Genomic DNA, 16,314 nt, shown 5'->3' on the forward strand with positions numbered 1-16,314 from the left:
TTTAACCATATAGGCTAAAATCTCATTTTTGGGACAATGGTCATTCAAATAATTTCATTTTGCCGAATACAAAACCAAATATGTTCACATATCATGTTTCGTATCAATGGAGATCGAGGGACAAGTTCAACCTTTATCAAACTTCTAACCATACAGGATAAAATCTCATTTTCGCGACAAAGTCATTCCAATACTTTCATTTTTCCGAATATGAAACCAAATAGGTTCACATATCATGTTTCGCATCAAGGGACATCGAGGGACAAGTTCACTGTTTATCAAACTTCTAACCACATAGGCTAACATTTCATTTTCGCGACAAGGGTCATTTCAATACTTTCATTAAACCGAATTTCAAACCAAATAGGTTCACATATCATGTTTCGCATCAAGGGACATCGAAGGACATGTTCAACCTTCATATTTAACAAACATGTAACAATATAAGCTAAAATCTCGTTTTTGCAATAAGGGTCGTCTCATTAGTTTCTATTTACCAAATTTAAAACGAAATTGGTTCAAATATTATGTTACGCAATAAAGGACATCGAGGGACAAATTCAACATTAATATTTATCAAACTTTTAACCATATAGGCTAAAATCTCATTTTTGGGACAATGGTCATTCAAATAATTTCATTTTGCCGAATACAAAACCAAATATGTTCACATATCATGTTTCGTATCAAGGGAGATCGAGGGACAAGTTCAACCTTTATCAAACTTCTAACCATATAGGCTAAAATCTCATTTTCGCGACAAAGTCATTCCAATACTTTCATTTTTCCGAATATGAAACCAAATAGGTTCACATATCATGTTTCGCATCAAGGGACATCGAGGGACAAGTTCACTGTTTATCAAACTTCTAACCACATAGGCTAACATTTCATTTTCGCGACAAGGGTCATTTCAATACTTTCATTAAACCGAATTTCAAACCAAATAGATTCACATATCATGTTTCGCATCAAGGGACATCGAAGGACATGTTCAACCTTCATATTTAACAAACATGTAACAATATAAGCTAAAATCTCGTTTTTGCAATAAGGGTCGTCTCATTAGTTTCTATTTACCAAATTTAAAACGAAATTGGTTCAAATATTATGTTACGCAATAAAGGACATCGAGGGACAAATTCAAAATTAATATTTATCAAACTTTTAACCATATAGGCTAAAATCTCATTTTTGGGACTATGGTCATTCAAATAATTTCATTTTTCCGAATACAAAACCAAATATGTTCACAAATCATGTTTCGTATCAAGGGAGATCGAGGGACAAGTTCAACCTTTATCAAACTTCTAACCATACAGGATAAAATCTCATTTTCGCGACAAAGTCATTCCAATACTTTCATTTTTCCGAATATGAAACCAAATAGGTTCACATATCATGTTTCGCATCAAGGGACATCGAGGGACAAGTTCACTGTTTATCAAACTTCTAACCACATAGGCTAACATTTCATTTTCGCGACAAGGGTCATTTCAATACTTTCATTAAACCGAATTTCAAACCAAATAGGTTCACATATCATGTTTCGCATCAAGGGACATCGAAGGACATGTTCAACCTTCATATTTAACAAACATGTAACAATATAAGCTAAAATCTCGTTTTTGCAATAAGGGTCGTCTCATTAGTTTCTATTTACCAAATTTAAAACGAAATTGGTTCAAATATTATGTTACGCAATAAAGGACATCGAGGGACAAATTCAACATTAATATTTATCAAACTTTTAACCATATAGGCTAAAATCTCATTTTTGGGACAATGGTCATTCAAATAATTTCATTTTGCCGAATACAAAACCAAATATGTTCACATATCATGTTTCGTATCAATGGAGATCGAGGGACAAGTTCAACCTTTATCAAACTTCTAACCATACAGGATAAAATCTCATTTTCGCGACAAAGTCATTCCAATACTTTCATTTTTCCGAATATGAAACCAAATAGGTTCACATATCATGTTTCGCATCAAGGGACATCGAGGGACAAGTTCACTGTTTATCAAACTTCTAACCACATAGGCTAACATTTCATTTTCGCGACAAGGGTCATTTCAATACTTTCATTAAACCGAATTTCAAACCAAATAGGTTCACATATCATGTTTCGCATCAAGGGACATCGAAGGACATGTTCAACCTTCATATTTAACAAACATGTAACAATATAAGCTAAAATCTCGTTTTTGCAATAAGGGTCGTCTCATTAGTTTCTATTTACCAAATTTAAAACGAAATTGGTTCAAATATTATGTTACGCAATAAAGGACATCGAGGGACAAATTCAACATTAATATTTATCAAACTTTTAACCATATAGGCTAAAATCTCATTTTTGGGACAATGGTCATTCAAATAATTTCATTTTGCCGAATACAAAACCAAATAGGTTCACATATCATGTTTCGTATCAAGGGAGATCGAGGGACAAGTTCAACCTTTATCAAACTTCTAACCATATAGGATAAAATCTCATTTTCGCGAGAAAGTCATTCCAATACTTTCATTTTTCCGAATATGAAACCAAATAGGTTCACATATCATGTTTCGCATCAAGGGACATCGAGGGACAAGTTCACTGTTTATCAAACTTCTAACCACATAGGCTAACATTTCATTTTCGCGACAAGGGTCATTTCAATACTTTCATTAAACCGAATTTCAAACCAAATAGATTCACATATCATGTTTCGCATCAAGGGACATCGAAGGACATGTTCAACCTTCATATTTAACAAACATGTAACAATATAAGCTAAAATCTCGTTTTTGCAATAAGGGTCGTCTCATTAGTTTCTATTTACCAAATTTAAAACGAAATTGGTTCAAATATTATGTTACGCAATAAAGGACATCGAGGGACAAATTCAACATTAATATTTATCAAACTTTTAACCATATAGGCTAAAATCTCATTTTTGGGACTATGGTCATTCAAATAATTTCATTTTGCCGAATACAAAACCAAATATGTTCACAAATCATGTTTCGTATCAAGGGAGATCGAGGGACAAGTTCAACCTTTATCAAACTTCTAACCATACAGGATAAAATCTCATTTTCGCGACAAAGTCATTCCAATACTTTCATTTTTCCGAATATGAAACCAAATAGGTTCACATATCATGTTTCGCATCAAGGGACATCGAGGGACAAGTTCACTGTTTATCAAACTTCTAACCACATAGGCTAACATTTCATTTTCGCGACAAGGGTCATTTCAATACTTTCATTAAACCGAATTTCAAACCAAATAGGTTCACATATCATGTTTCGCATCAAGGGACATCGAAGGACATGTTCAACCTTCATATTTAACAAACATGTAACAATATAAGCTAAAATCTCGTTTTTGCAATAAGGGTCGTCTCATTAGTTTCTATTTACCAAATTTAAAACGAAATTGGTTCAAATATTATGTTACGCAATAAAGGACATCGAGGGACAAATTCAACATTAATATTTATCAAACTTTTAACCATATAGGCTAAAATCTCATTTTTGGGACAATGGTCATTCAAATAATTTCATTTTGCCGAATACAAAACCAAATATGTTCACATATCATGTTTCGTATCAATGGAGATCGAGGGACAAGTTCAACCTTTATCAAACTTCTAACCATACAGGATAAAATCTCATTTTCGCGACAAAGTCATTCCAATACTTTCATTTTTCCGAATATGAAACCAAATAGGTTCACATATCATGTTTCGCATCAAGGGACATCGAGGGACAAGTTCACTGTTTATCAAACTTCTAACCACATAGGCTAACATTTCATTTTCGCGACAAGGGTCATTTCAATACTTTCATTAAACCGAATTTCAAACCAAATAGGTTCACATATCATGTTTCGCATCAAGGGACATCGAAGGACATGTTCAACCTTCATATTTAACAAACATGTAACAATATAAGCTAAAATCTCGTTTTTGCAATAAGGGTCGTCTCATTAGTTTCTATTTACCAAATTTAAAACGAAATTGGTTCAAATATTATGTTACGCAATAAAGGACATCGAGGGACAAATTCAACATTAATATTTATCAAACTTTTAACCATATAGGCTAAAATCTCATTTTTGGGACAATGGTCATTCAAATAATTTCATTTTGCCGAATACAAAACCAAATATGTTCACATATCATGTTTCGTATCAAGGGAGATCGAGGGACAAGTTCAACCTTTATCAAACTTCTAACCATATAGGCTAAAATCTCATTTTCGCGACAAAGTCATTCCAATACTTTCATTTTTCCGAATATGAAACCAAATAGGTTCACATATCATGTTTCGCATCAAGGGACATCGAGGGACAAGTTCACTGTTTATCAAACTTCTAACCACATAGGCTAACATTTCATTTTCGCGACAAGGGTCATTTCAATACTTTCATTAAACCGAATTTCAAACCAAATAGATTCACATATCATGTTTCGCATCAAGGGACATCGAAGGACATGTTCAACCTTCATATTTAACAAACATGTAACAATATAAGCTAAAATCTCGTTTTTGCAATAAGGGTCGTCTCATTAGTTTCTATTTACCAAATTTAAAACGAAATTGGTTCAAATATTATGTTACGCAATAAAGGACATCGAGGGACAAATTCAACATTAATATTTATCAAACTTTTAACCATATAGGCTAAAATCTCATTTTTGGGACTATGGTCATTCAAATAATTTCATTTTGCCGAATACAAAACCAAATATGTTCACAAATCATGTTTCGTATCAAGGGAGATCGAGGGACAAGTTCAACCTTTATCAAACTTCTAACCATACAGGATAAAATCTCATTTTCGCGACAAAGTCATTCCAATACTTTCATTTTTCCGAATATGAAACCAAATAGGTTCACATATCATGTTTCGCATCAAGGGACATCGAGGGACAAGTTCACTGTTTATCAAACTTCTAACCACATAGGCTAACATTTCATTTTCGCGACAAGGGTCATTTCAATACTTTCATTAAACCGAATTTCAAACCAAATAGGTTCACATATCATGTTTCGCATCAAGGGACATCGAAGGACATGTTCAACCTTCATATTTAACAAACATGTAACAATATAAGCTAAAATCTCGTTTTTGCAATAAGGGTCGTCTCATTAGTTTCTATTTACCAAATTTAAAACGAAATTGGTTCAAATATTATGTTACGCAATAAAGGACATCGAGGGACAAATTCAACATTAATATTTATCAAACTTTTAACCATATAGGCTAAAATCTCATTTTTGGGACAATGGTCATTCAAATAATTTCATTTTGCCGAATACAAAACCAAATATGTTCACATATCATGTTTCGTATCAATGGAGATCGAGGGACAAGTTCAACCTTTATCAAACTTCTAACCATACAGGATAAAATCTCATTTTCGCGACAAAGTCATTCCAATACTTTCATTTTTCCGAATATGAAACCAAATAGGTTCACATATCATGTTTCGCATCAAGGGACATCGAGGGACAAGTTCACTGTTTATCAAACTTCTAACCACATAGGCTAACATTTCATTTTCGCGACAAGGGTCATTTCAATACTTTCATTAAACCGAATTTCAAACCAAATAGGTTCACATATCATGTTTCGCATCAAGGGACATCGAAGGACATGTTCAACCTTCATATTTAACAAACATGTAACAATATAAGCTAAAATCTCGTTTTTGCAATAAGGGTCGTCTCATTAGTTTCTATTTACCAAATTTAAAACGAAATTGGTTCAAATATTATGTTACGCAATAAAGGACATCGAGGGACAAATTCAACATTAATATTTATCAAACTTTTAACCATATAGGCTAAAATCTCATTTTTGGGACAATGGTCATTCAAATAATTTCATTTTGCCGAATACAAAACCAAATATGTTCACATATCATGTTTCGTATCAAGGGAGATCGAGGGACAAGTTCAACCTTTATCAAACTTCTAACCATATAGGCTAAAATCTCATTTTCGCGACAAAGTCATTCCAATACTTTCATTTTTCCGAATATGAAACCAAATAGGTTCACATATCATGTTTCGCATCAAGGGACATCGAGGGACAAGTTCACTGTTTATCAAACTTCTAACCACATAGGCTAACATTTCATTTTCGCGACAAGGGTCATTTCAATACTTTCATTTTACCGAATTTCAAACCAAATATGTTCAAATATCATGTTTCGCATCAAGGGACATCGAGGGACATGTTCAACCTTCATATTTAACAGACATGTAACAATATTAGTTAAAATCTCGTTTTCGCGATAAGGGTCATCTCATTACTTTCTATTTACCAAATTTAAAACGAAATTGATTCAAATACTATGGTACGCAATAAAGGACATCGAGGGACAAATTCAACATTAATATTTATCAAACTTTTAACCATATAGGCTAAAATCTCATTTTTGGGACAATGGTCATTCAAATAATTTCATTTTGCCGAATACAAAACCAAATAGGTTCACATATCATGTTTCGTATCAAGGGAGATCGAGGGACAAGTTCAACCTTTATCAAACTTCTAACCATATAGGATAAAATCTCATTTTTGCGACAAAGTCATTCCAATACTTTCATTTTTCCGAATATGAAACCAAATAGGTTCACATATCATGTTTCGCATCAAGGGACATCGAGGGACAAGTTCACTGTTTATCAAACTTCTAACCACATAGGCTAACATTTCATTTTCGCGACAAGGGTCATTTCAATACTTTCATTAAACCGAATTTCAAACCAAATAGATTCACATATCATGTTTCGCATCAAGGGACATCGAAGGACATGTTCAACCTTCATATTTAACAAACATGTAACAATATAAGCTAAAATCTCGTTTTTGCAATAAGGGTCGTCTCATTAGTTTCTATTTACCAAATTTAAAACGAAATTGGTTCAAATATTATGTTACGCAATAAAGGACATCGAGGGACAAATTCAACATTAATATTTATCAAACTTTTAACCATATAGGCTAAAATCTCATTTTTGGGACTATGGTCATTCAAATAATTTCATTTTGCCGAATACAAAACCAAATATGTTCACAAATCATGTTTCGTATCAAGGGAGATCGAGGGACAAGTTCAACCTTTATCAAACTTCTAACCATACAGGATAAAATCTCATTTTCGCGACAAAGTCATTCCAATACTTTCATTTTTCCGAATATGAAACCAAATAGGTTCACATATCATGTTTCGCATCAAGGGACATCGAGGGACAAGTTCACTGTTTATCAAACTTCTAACCACATAGGCTAACATTTCATTTTCGCGACAAGGGTCATTTCAATACTTTCATTTTACCGAATTTCAAACCAAATATGTTCAAATATCATGTTTCGCATCAAGGGACATCGAGGGACATGTTCAACCTTCATATTTAACAGACATGTAACAATATTAGTTAAAATCTCGTTTTCGCGATAAGGGTCATCTCATTACTTTCTATTTACCAAATTTAAAACGAAATTGATTCAAATACTATGGTACGCAATAAAGGACATCGAGGGACAAATTCAACATTAATATTTATCAAACTTTTAACCATATAGGCTAAAATCTCATTTTTGGGACAATGGTCATTCAAATAATTTCATTTTGCCGAATACAAAACCAAATAGGTTCACATATCATGTTTCGTATCAAGGGAGATCGAGGGACAAGTTCAACCTTTATCAAACTTCTAACCATATAGGATAAAATCTCATTTTCGCGACAAAGTCATTCCAATACTTTCATTTTTCCGAATATGAAACCAAATAGGTTCACATATCATGTTTCGCATCAAGGGACATCGAGGGACAAGTTCACTGTTTATCAAACTTCTAACCACATAGGCTAACATTTCATTTTCGCGACAAGGGTCATTTCAATACTTTCATTAAACCGAATTTCAAACCAAATAGATTCACATATCATGTTTCGCATCAAGGGACATCGAAGGACATGTTCAACCTTCATATTTAACAAACATGTAACAATATAAGCTAAAATCTCGTTTTTGCAATAAGGGTCGTCTCATTAGTTTCTATTTACCAAATTTAAAACGAAATTGGTTCAAATATTATGTTACGCAATAAAGGACATCGAGGGACAAATTCAACATTAATATTTATCAAACTTTTAACCATATAGGCTAAAATCTCATTTTTGGGACTATGGTCATTCAAATAATTTCATTTTGCCGAATACAAAACCAAATATGTTCACAAATCATGTTTCGTATCAAGGGAGATCGAGGGACAAGTTCAACCTTTATCAAACTTCTAACCATACAGGATAAAATCTCATTTTCGCGACAAAGTCATTCCAATACTTTCATTTTTCCGAATATGAAACCAAATAGGTTCACATATCATGTTTCGCATCAAGGGACATCGAGGGACAAGTTCACTGTTTATCAAACTTCTAACCACATAGGCTAACATTTCATTTTCGCGACAAGGGTCATTTCAATACTTTCATTAAACCGAATTTCAAACCAAATAGGTTCACATATCATGTTTCGCATCAAGGGACATCGAAGGACATGTTCAACCTTCATATTTAACAAACATGTAACAATATAAGCTAAAATCTCGTTTTTGCAATAAGGGTCGTCTCATTAGTTTCTATTTACCAAATTTAAAACGAAATTGGTTCAAATATTATGTTACGCAATAAAGGACATCGAGGGACAAATTCAACATTAATATTTATCAAACTTTTAACCATATAGGCTAAAATCTCATTTTTGGGACAATGGTCATTCAAATAATTTCATTTTGCCGAATACAAAACCAAATATGTTCACATATCATGTTTCGTATCAATGGAGATCGAGGGACAAGTTCAACCTTTATCAAACTTCTAACCATACAGGATAAAATCTCATTTTCGCGACAAAGTCATTCCAATACTTTCATTTTTCCGAATATGAAACCAAATAGGTTCACATATCATGTTTCGCATCAAGGGACATCGAGGGACAAGTTCACTGTTTATCAAACTTCTAACCACATAGGCTAACATTTCATTTTCGCGACAAGGGTCATTTCAATACTTTCATTAAACCGAATTTCAAACCAAATAGGTTCACATATCATGTTTCGCATCAAGGGACATCGAAGGACATGTTCAACCTTCATATTTAACAAACATGTAACAATATAAGCTAAAATCTCGTTTTTGCAATAAGGGTCGTCTCATTAGTTTCTATTTACCAAATTTAAAACGAAATTGGTTCAAATATTATGTTACGCAATAAAGGACATCGAGGGACAAATTCAACATTAATATTTATCAAACTTTTAACCATATAGGCTAAAATCTCATTTTTGGGACAATGGTCATTCAAATAATTTCATTTTGCCGAATACAAAACCAAATATGTTCACATATCATGTTTCGTATCAAGGGAGATCGAGGGACAAGTTCAACCTTTATCAAACTTCTAACCATATAGGCTAAAATCTCATTTTCGCGACAAAGTCATTCCAATACTTTCATTTTTCCGAATATGAAACCAAATAGGTTCACATATCATGTTTCGCATCAAGGGACATCGAGGGACAAGTTCACTGTTTATCAAACTTCTAACCACATAGGCTAACATTTCATTTTCGCGACAAGGGTCATTTCAATACTTTCATTTTACCGAATTTCAAACCAAATATGTTCAAATATCATGTTTCGCATCAAGGGACATCGAGGGACATGTTCAACCTTCATATTTAACAGACATGTAACAATATTAGTTAAAATCTCGTTTTCGCGATAAGGGTCATCTCATTACTTTCTATTTACCAAATTTAAAACGAAATTGATTCAAATACTATGGTACGCAATAAAGGACATCGAGGGACAAATTCAACATTAATATTTATCAAACTTTTAACCATATAGGCTAAAATCTCATTTTTGGGACAATGGTCATTCAAATAATTTCATTTTGCCGAATACAAAACCAAATAGGTTCACATATCATGTTTCGTATCAAGGGAGATCGAGGGACAAGTTCAACCTTTATCAAACTTCTAACCATATAGGATAAAATCTCATTTTCGCGACAAAGTCATTCCAATACTTTCATTTTTCCGAATATGAAACCAAATAGGTTCACATATCATGTTTCGCATCAAGGGACATCGAGGGACAAGTTCACTGTTTATCAAACTTCTAACCACATAGGCTAACATTTCATTTTCGCGACAAGGGTCATTTCAATACTTTCATTAAACCGAATTTCAAACCAAATAGATTCACATATCATGTTTCGCATCAAGGGACATCGAAGGACATGTTCAACCTTCATATTTAACAAACATGCAACAATATAAGCTAAAATCTCGTTTTTGCAATAAGGGTCGTCTCATTAGTTTCTATTTACCAAATTTAAAACGAAATTGGTTCAAATATTATGTTACGCAATAAAGGACATCGAGGGACAAATTCAACATTAATATTTATCAAACTTTTAACCATATAGGCTAAAATCTCATTTTTGGGACAATGGTCATTCAAATAATTTCATTTTGCCGAATACAAAACCAAATAGGTTCACATATCATGTTTCGTATCAAGGGAGATCGAGGGACAAGTTCAACCTTTATCAAACTTCTAACCATATAGGATAAAATCTCATTTTCGCAACAAAGTCATTCCAATACTTTCATTTTTCCGAATATGAAACCAAATAGGTTCACATATCATGTTTCGCATCAAGGGACATCGAGGGACAAGTTCACTGTTTATCAAACTTCTAACCACATAGGCTAACATTTCATTTTCGCGACAAGGGTCATTTCAATACTTTCATTAAACCGAATTTCAAACCAAATAGGTTCACATATCATGTTTCGCATCAAGGGACATCGAAGGACATGTTCAACCTTCATATTTAACAAACATGTAACAATATAAGCTAAAATCTCGTTTTTGCAATAAGGGTCGTCTCATTAGTTTCTATTTACCAAATTTAAAACGAAATTGGTTCAAATATTATGTTACGCAATAAAGGACATCGAGGGACAAATTCAACATTAATATTTATCAAACTTTTAACCATATAGGCTAAAATCTCATTTTTGGGACAATGGTCATTCAAATAATTTCATTTTGCCGAATACAAAACCAAATATGTTCACATATCATGTTTCGTATCAATGGAGATCGAGGGACAAGTTCAACCTTTATCAAACTTCTAACCATACAGGATAAAATCTCATTTTCGCGACAAAGTCATTCCAATACTTTCATTTTTCCGAATATGAAACCAAATAGGTTCACATATCATGTTTCGCATCAAGGGACATCGAGGGACAAGTTCACTGTTTATCAAACTTCTAACCACATAGGCTAACATTTCATTTTCGCGACAAGGGTCATTTCAATACTTTCATTTTACCGAATTTCAAACCAAATATGTTCAAATATCATGTTTCGCATCAAGGGACATCGAGGGACATGTTCAAACTTCATATTTAACAGACATGTAACAATATTAGTTAAAATCTCGTTTTCGCGATAAGGGTCATCTCATTACTTTCTATTTACCAAATTTAAAACGAAATTGATTCAAATACTATGGTACGCAATAAAGGACATCGAGGGACAAATTCAACATTAATATTTATCAAACTTTTAACCATATAGGCTAAAATCTCATTTTTGGGACAATGGTCATTCAAATAATTTCATTTTGCCGAATACAAAACCAAATAGGTTCACATATCATGTTTTGTATCAAGGGAGATCGAGGGACAAGTTCAACCTTTATCAAACTTCTAACCATATAGGCTAAAATAGGCTAAAATCTCATTTTCGCGACAAAGTCATTCCAATACTTTCATTTTTCCGAATATGAAACCAAATAGGTTCACATATCATGTTTCGCATCAAGGGACATCGAGGGACATGTTCAACCTTCATATTTAACAGACATGTAACAATATTAGTTAAAATCTCGTTTTCGCGATAAGGGTCATCTCATTACTTTCTATTTACCAAATTTAAAACGAAATTGATTCAAATACTATGGTACGCAATAAAGGACATCGAGGGACAAATTCAACATTAATATTTATCAAACTTTTAACCATATAGGCTAAAATCTCATTTTTGGGACAATGGTCATTCAAATAATTTCATTTTGCCGAATACAAAACCAAATAGGTTCACATATCATGTTTCGTATCAAGGGAGATCGAGGGACAAGTTCAACCTTTATCAAACTTCTAACCATATAGGATAAAATCTCATTTTCGCGACAAAGTCATTCCAATACTTTCATTTTTCCGAATATGAAACCAAATAGGTTCACATATCATGTTTCGCATCAAGGGACATCGAGGGACAAGTTCACTGTTTATCAAACTTCTAACCACATAGGCTAACATTTCATTTTCGCGACAAGGGTCATTTCAATACTTTCATTAAACCGAATTTCAAACCAAATAGATTCACATATCATGTTTCGCATCAAGGGACATCGAAGGACATGTTCAACCTTCATATTTAACAAACATGTAACAATATAAGCTAAAATCTCGTTTTTGCAATAAGGGTCGTCTCATTAGTTTCTATTTACCAAATTTAAAACGAAATTGGTTCAAATATTATGTTACGCAATAAAGGACATCGAGGGACAAATTCAACATTAATATTTATCAAACTTTTAACCATATAGGCTAAAATCTAATTTTTGGGACTATGGTCATTCAAATAATTTCATTTTGCCGAATACAAAACCAAATATGTTCACAAATCATGTTTCGTATCAAGGGAGATCGAGGGACAAGTTCAACCTTTATCAAACTTCTAACCATACAGGATAAAATCTCATTTTCGCGACAAAGTCATTCCAATACTTTCATTTTTCCGAATATGAAACCAAATAGGTTCACATATCATGTTTCGCATCAAGGGACATCGAGGGACAAGTTCACTGTTTATCAAACTTCTAACCACATAGGCTAACATTTCATTTTCGCGACAAGGGTCATTTCAATACTTTCATTAAACCGAATTTCAAACCAAATAGGTTCACATATCATGTTTCGCATCAAGGGACATCGAAGGACATGTTCAACCTTCATATTTAACAAACATGTAACAATATAAGCTAAAATCTCGTTTTTGCAATAAGGGTCGTCTCATTAGTTTCTATTTACCAAATTTAAAACGAAATTGGTTCAAATATTATGTTACGCAATAAAGGACATCGAGGGACAAATTCAACATTAATATTTATCAAACTTTTAACCATATAGGCTAAAATCTCATTTTTGGGACAATGGTCATTCAAATAATTTCATTTTGCCGAATACAAAACCAAATATGTTCACATATCATGTTTCGTATCAATGGAGATCGAGGGACAAGTTCAACCTTTATCAAACTTCTAACCATACAGGATAAAATCTCATTTTCGCGACAAAGTCATTCCAATACTTTCATTTTTCCGAATATGAAACCAAATAGGTTCACATATCATGTTTCGCATCAAGGGACATCGAGGGACAAGTTCACTGTTTATCAAACTTCTAACCACATAGGCTAACATTTCATTTTCGCGACAAGGGTCATTTCAATACTTTCATTTTACCGAATTTCAAACCAAATATGTTCAAATATCATGTTTCGCATCAAGGGACATCGAGGGACATGTTCAAACTTCATATTTAACAGACATGTAACAATATTAGTTAAAATCTCGTTTTCGCGATAAGGGTCATCTCATTACTTTCTATTTACCAAATTTAAAACGAAATTGATTCAAATACTATGGTACGCAATAAAGGACATCGAGGGACAAATTCAACATTAATATTTATCAAACTTTTAACCATATAGGCTAAAATCTCATTTTTGGGACAATGGTCATTCAAATAATTTCATTTTGCCGAATACAAAACCAAATAGGTTCACATATCATGTTTCGTATCAAGGGAGATCGAGGGACAAGTTCAACCTTTATCAAACTTCTAACCATATAGGCTAAAATAGGCTAAAATCTCATTTTCGCGACAAAGTCATTCCAATACTTTCATTTTTCCGAATATGAAACCAAATAGGTTCACATATCATGTTTCGCATCAAGGGACATCGAGGGACATGTTCAACCTTCATATTTAACAGACATGTAACAATATTAGTTAAAATCTCGTTTTCGCGATAAGGGTCATCTCATTACTTTCTATTTACCAAATTTAAAACGAAATTGATTCAAATACTATGGTACGCAATAAAGGACATCGAGGGACAAATTCAACATTAATATTTATCAAACTTTTAACCATATAGGCTAAAATCTCATTTTTGGGACAATGGTCATTCAAATAATTTCATTTTGCCGAATACAAAACCAAATAGGTTCACATATCATGTTTCGTATCAAGGGAGATCGAGGGACAAGTTCAACCTTTATCAAACTTCTAACCATATAGGCTAAAATAGGCTAAAATCTCATTTTCGCGACAAAGTCATTCCAATACTTTCATTTTTCCGAATATGAAACCAAATCGGTTCACATATCATGTTTCGCATCAAGGGACATCGAGGGACAAGTTCACTGTTTATCAAACTTCTAACCACATAGGCTAACATTTCATTTTCGCGACAAGGGTCATTTCAATACTTTCATTAAACCGAATTTCAAACCAAATAGATTCACATATCATGTTTCGCATCAAGGGACATCGAAGGACATGTTCAACCTTCATATTTAACAAACATGTAACAATATAAGCTAAAATCTCGTTTTTGCAATAAGGGTCGTCTCATTAGTTTCTATTTACCAAATTTAAAACGAAATTGGTTCAAATATTATGTTACGCAATAAAGGACATCGAGGGACAAATTCAACATTAATATTTATCAAACTTTTAACCATATAGGCTAAAATCTCATTTTTGGGACTATGGTCATTCAAATAATTTCATTTTGCCGAATACAAAACCAAATATGTTCACAAATCATGTTTCGTATCAAGGGAGATCGAGGGACAAGTTCAACCTTTATCAAACTTCTAACCATACAGGATAAAATCTCATTTTCGCGACAAAGTCATTCCAATACTTTCATTTTTCCGAATATGAAACCAAATAGGTTCACATATCATGTTTCGCATCAAGGGACATCGAGGGACAAGTTCACTGTTTATCAAACTTCTAACCACATAGGCTAACATTTCATTTTCGCGACAAGGGTCATTTCAATACTTTCATTAAACCGAATTTCAAACCAAATAGGTTCACATATCATGTTTCGCATCAAGGGACATCGAAGGACATGTTCAACCTTCATATTTAACAAACATGTAACAATATACGCTAAAATCTCGTTTTTGCAATAAGGGTCGTCTCATTAGTTTCTATTTACCAAATTTAAAACGAAATTGGTTCAAATATTATGTTACGCAATAAAGGACATCGAGGGACAAATTCAACATTAATATTTATCAAACTTTTAACCATATAGGCTAAAATCTCATTTTTGGGACAATGGTCATTCAAATAATTTCATTTTGCCGAATACAAAACCAAATATGTTCACATATCATGTTTCGTATCAATGGAGATCGAGGGACAAGTTCAACCTTTATCAAACTTCTAACCATACAGGATAAAATCTCATTTTCGCGACAAAGTCATTCCAATACTTTCATTTTTCCGAATATGAAACCAAATAGGTTCACATATCATGTTTCGCATCAAGGGACATCGAGGGACAAGTTCACTGTTTATCAAACTTCTAACCACATAGGCTAACATTTCATTTTCGCGACAAGGGTCATTTCAATACTTTCATTTTACCGAATTTCAAACCAAATATGTTCAAATATCATGTTTCGCATCAAGGGACATCGAGGGACATGTTCAACCTTCATATTTAACAGACATGTAACAATATTAGTTAAAATCTCGTTTTCGCGATAAGGGTCATCTCATTACTTTCTATTTACCAAATTTAAAACGAAATTGATTCAAATACTATGGTACGCAATAAAGGACATCGAGGGACAAATTCAACATTAATATTTATCAAACTTTTAACCATATAGGCTAAAATCTCATTTTTGGGACAATGGTCATTCAAATAATTTCATTTTGCCGAATACAAAACCAAATAGGTTCACATATCATGTTTCGTATCAAGGGAGATCGAGGGACAAGTTCAACCTTTATCAAACTTCTAACCATATAGGATAAAATCTCATTTTTGCGACAAAGTCATTCCAATACTTTCATTTTTCCGAATATGAAACCAAATAGGTTCACATATCATGTTTCGCAT

This window comes from Medicago sativa, chromosome 6, assembly GCF_051527215.1.
Source record: "Medicago sativa cultivar Bolivia chromosome 6, Bolivia_mono, whole genome shotgun sequence".
Lineage (NCBI taxonomy): Eukaryota > Viridiplantae > Streptophyta > Magnoliopsida > Fabales > Fabaceae > Medicago > Medicago sativa.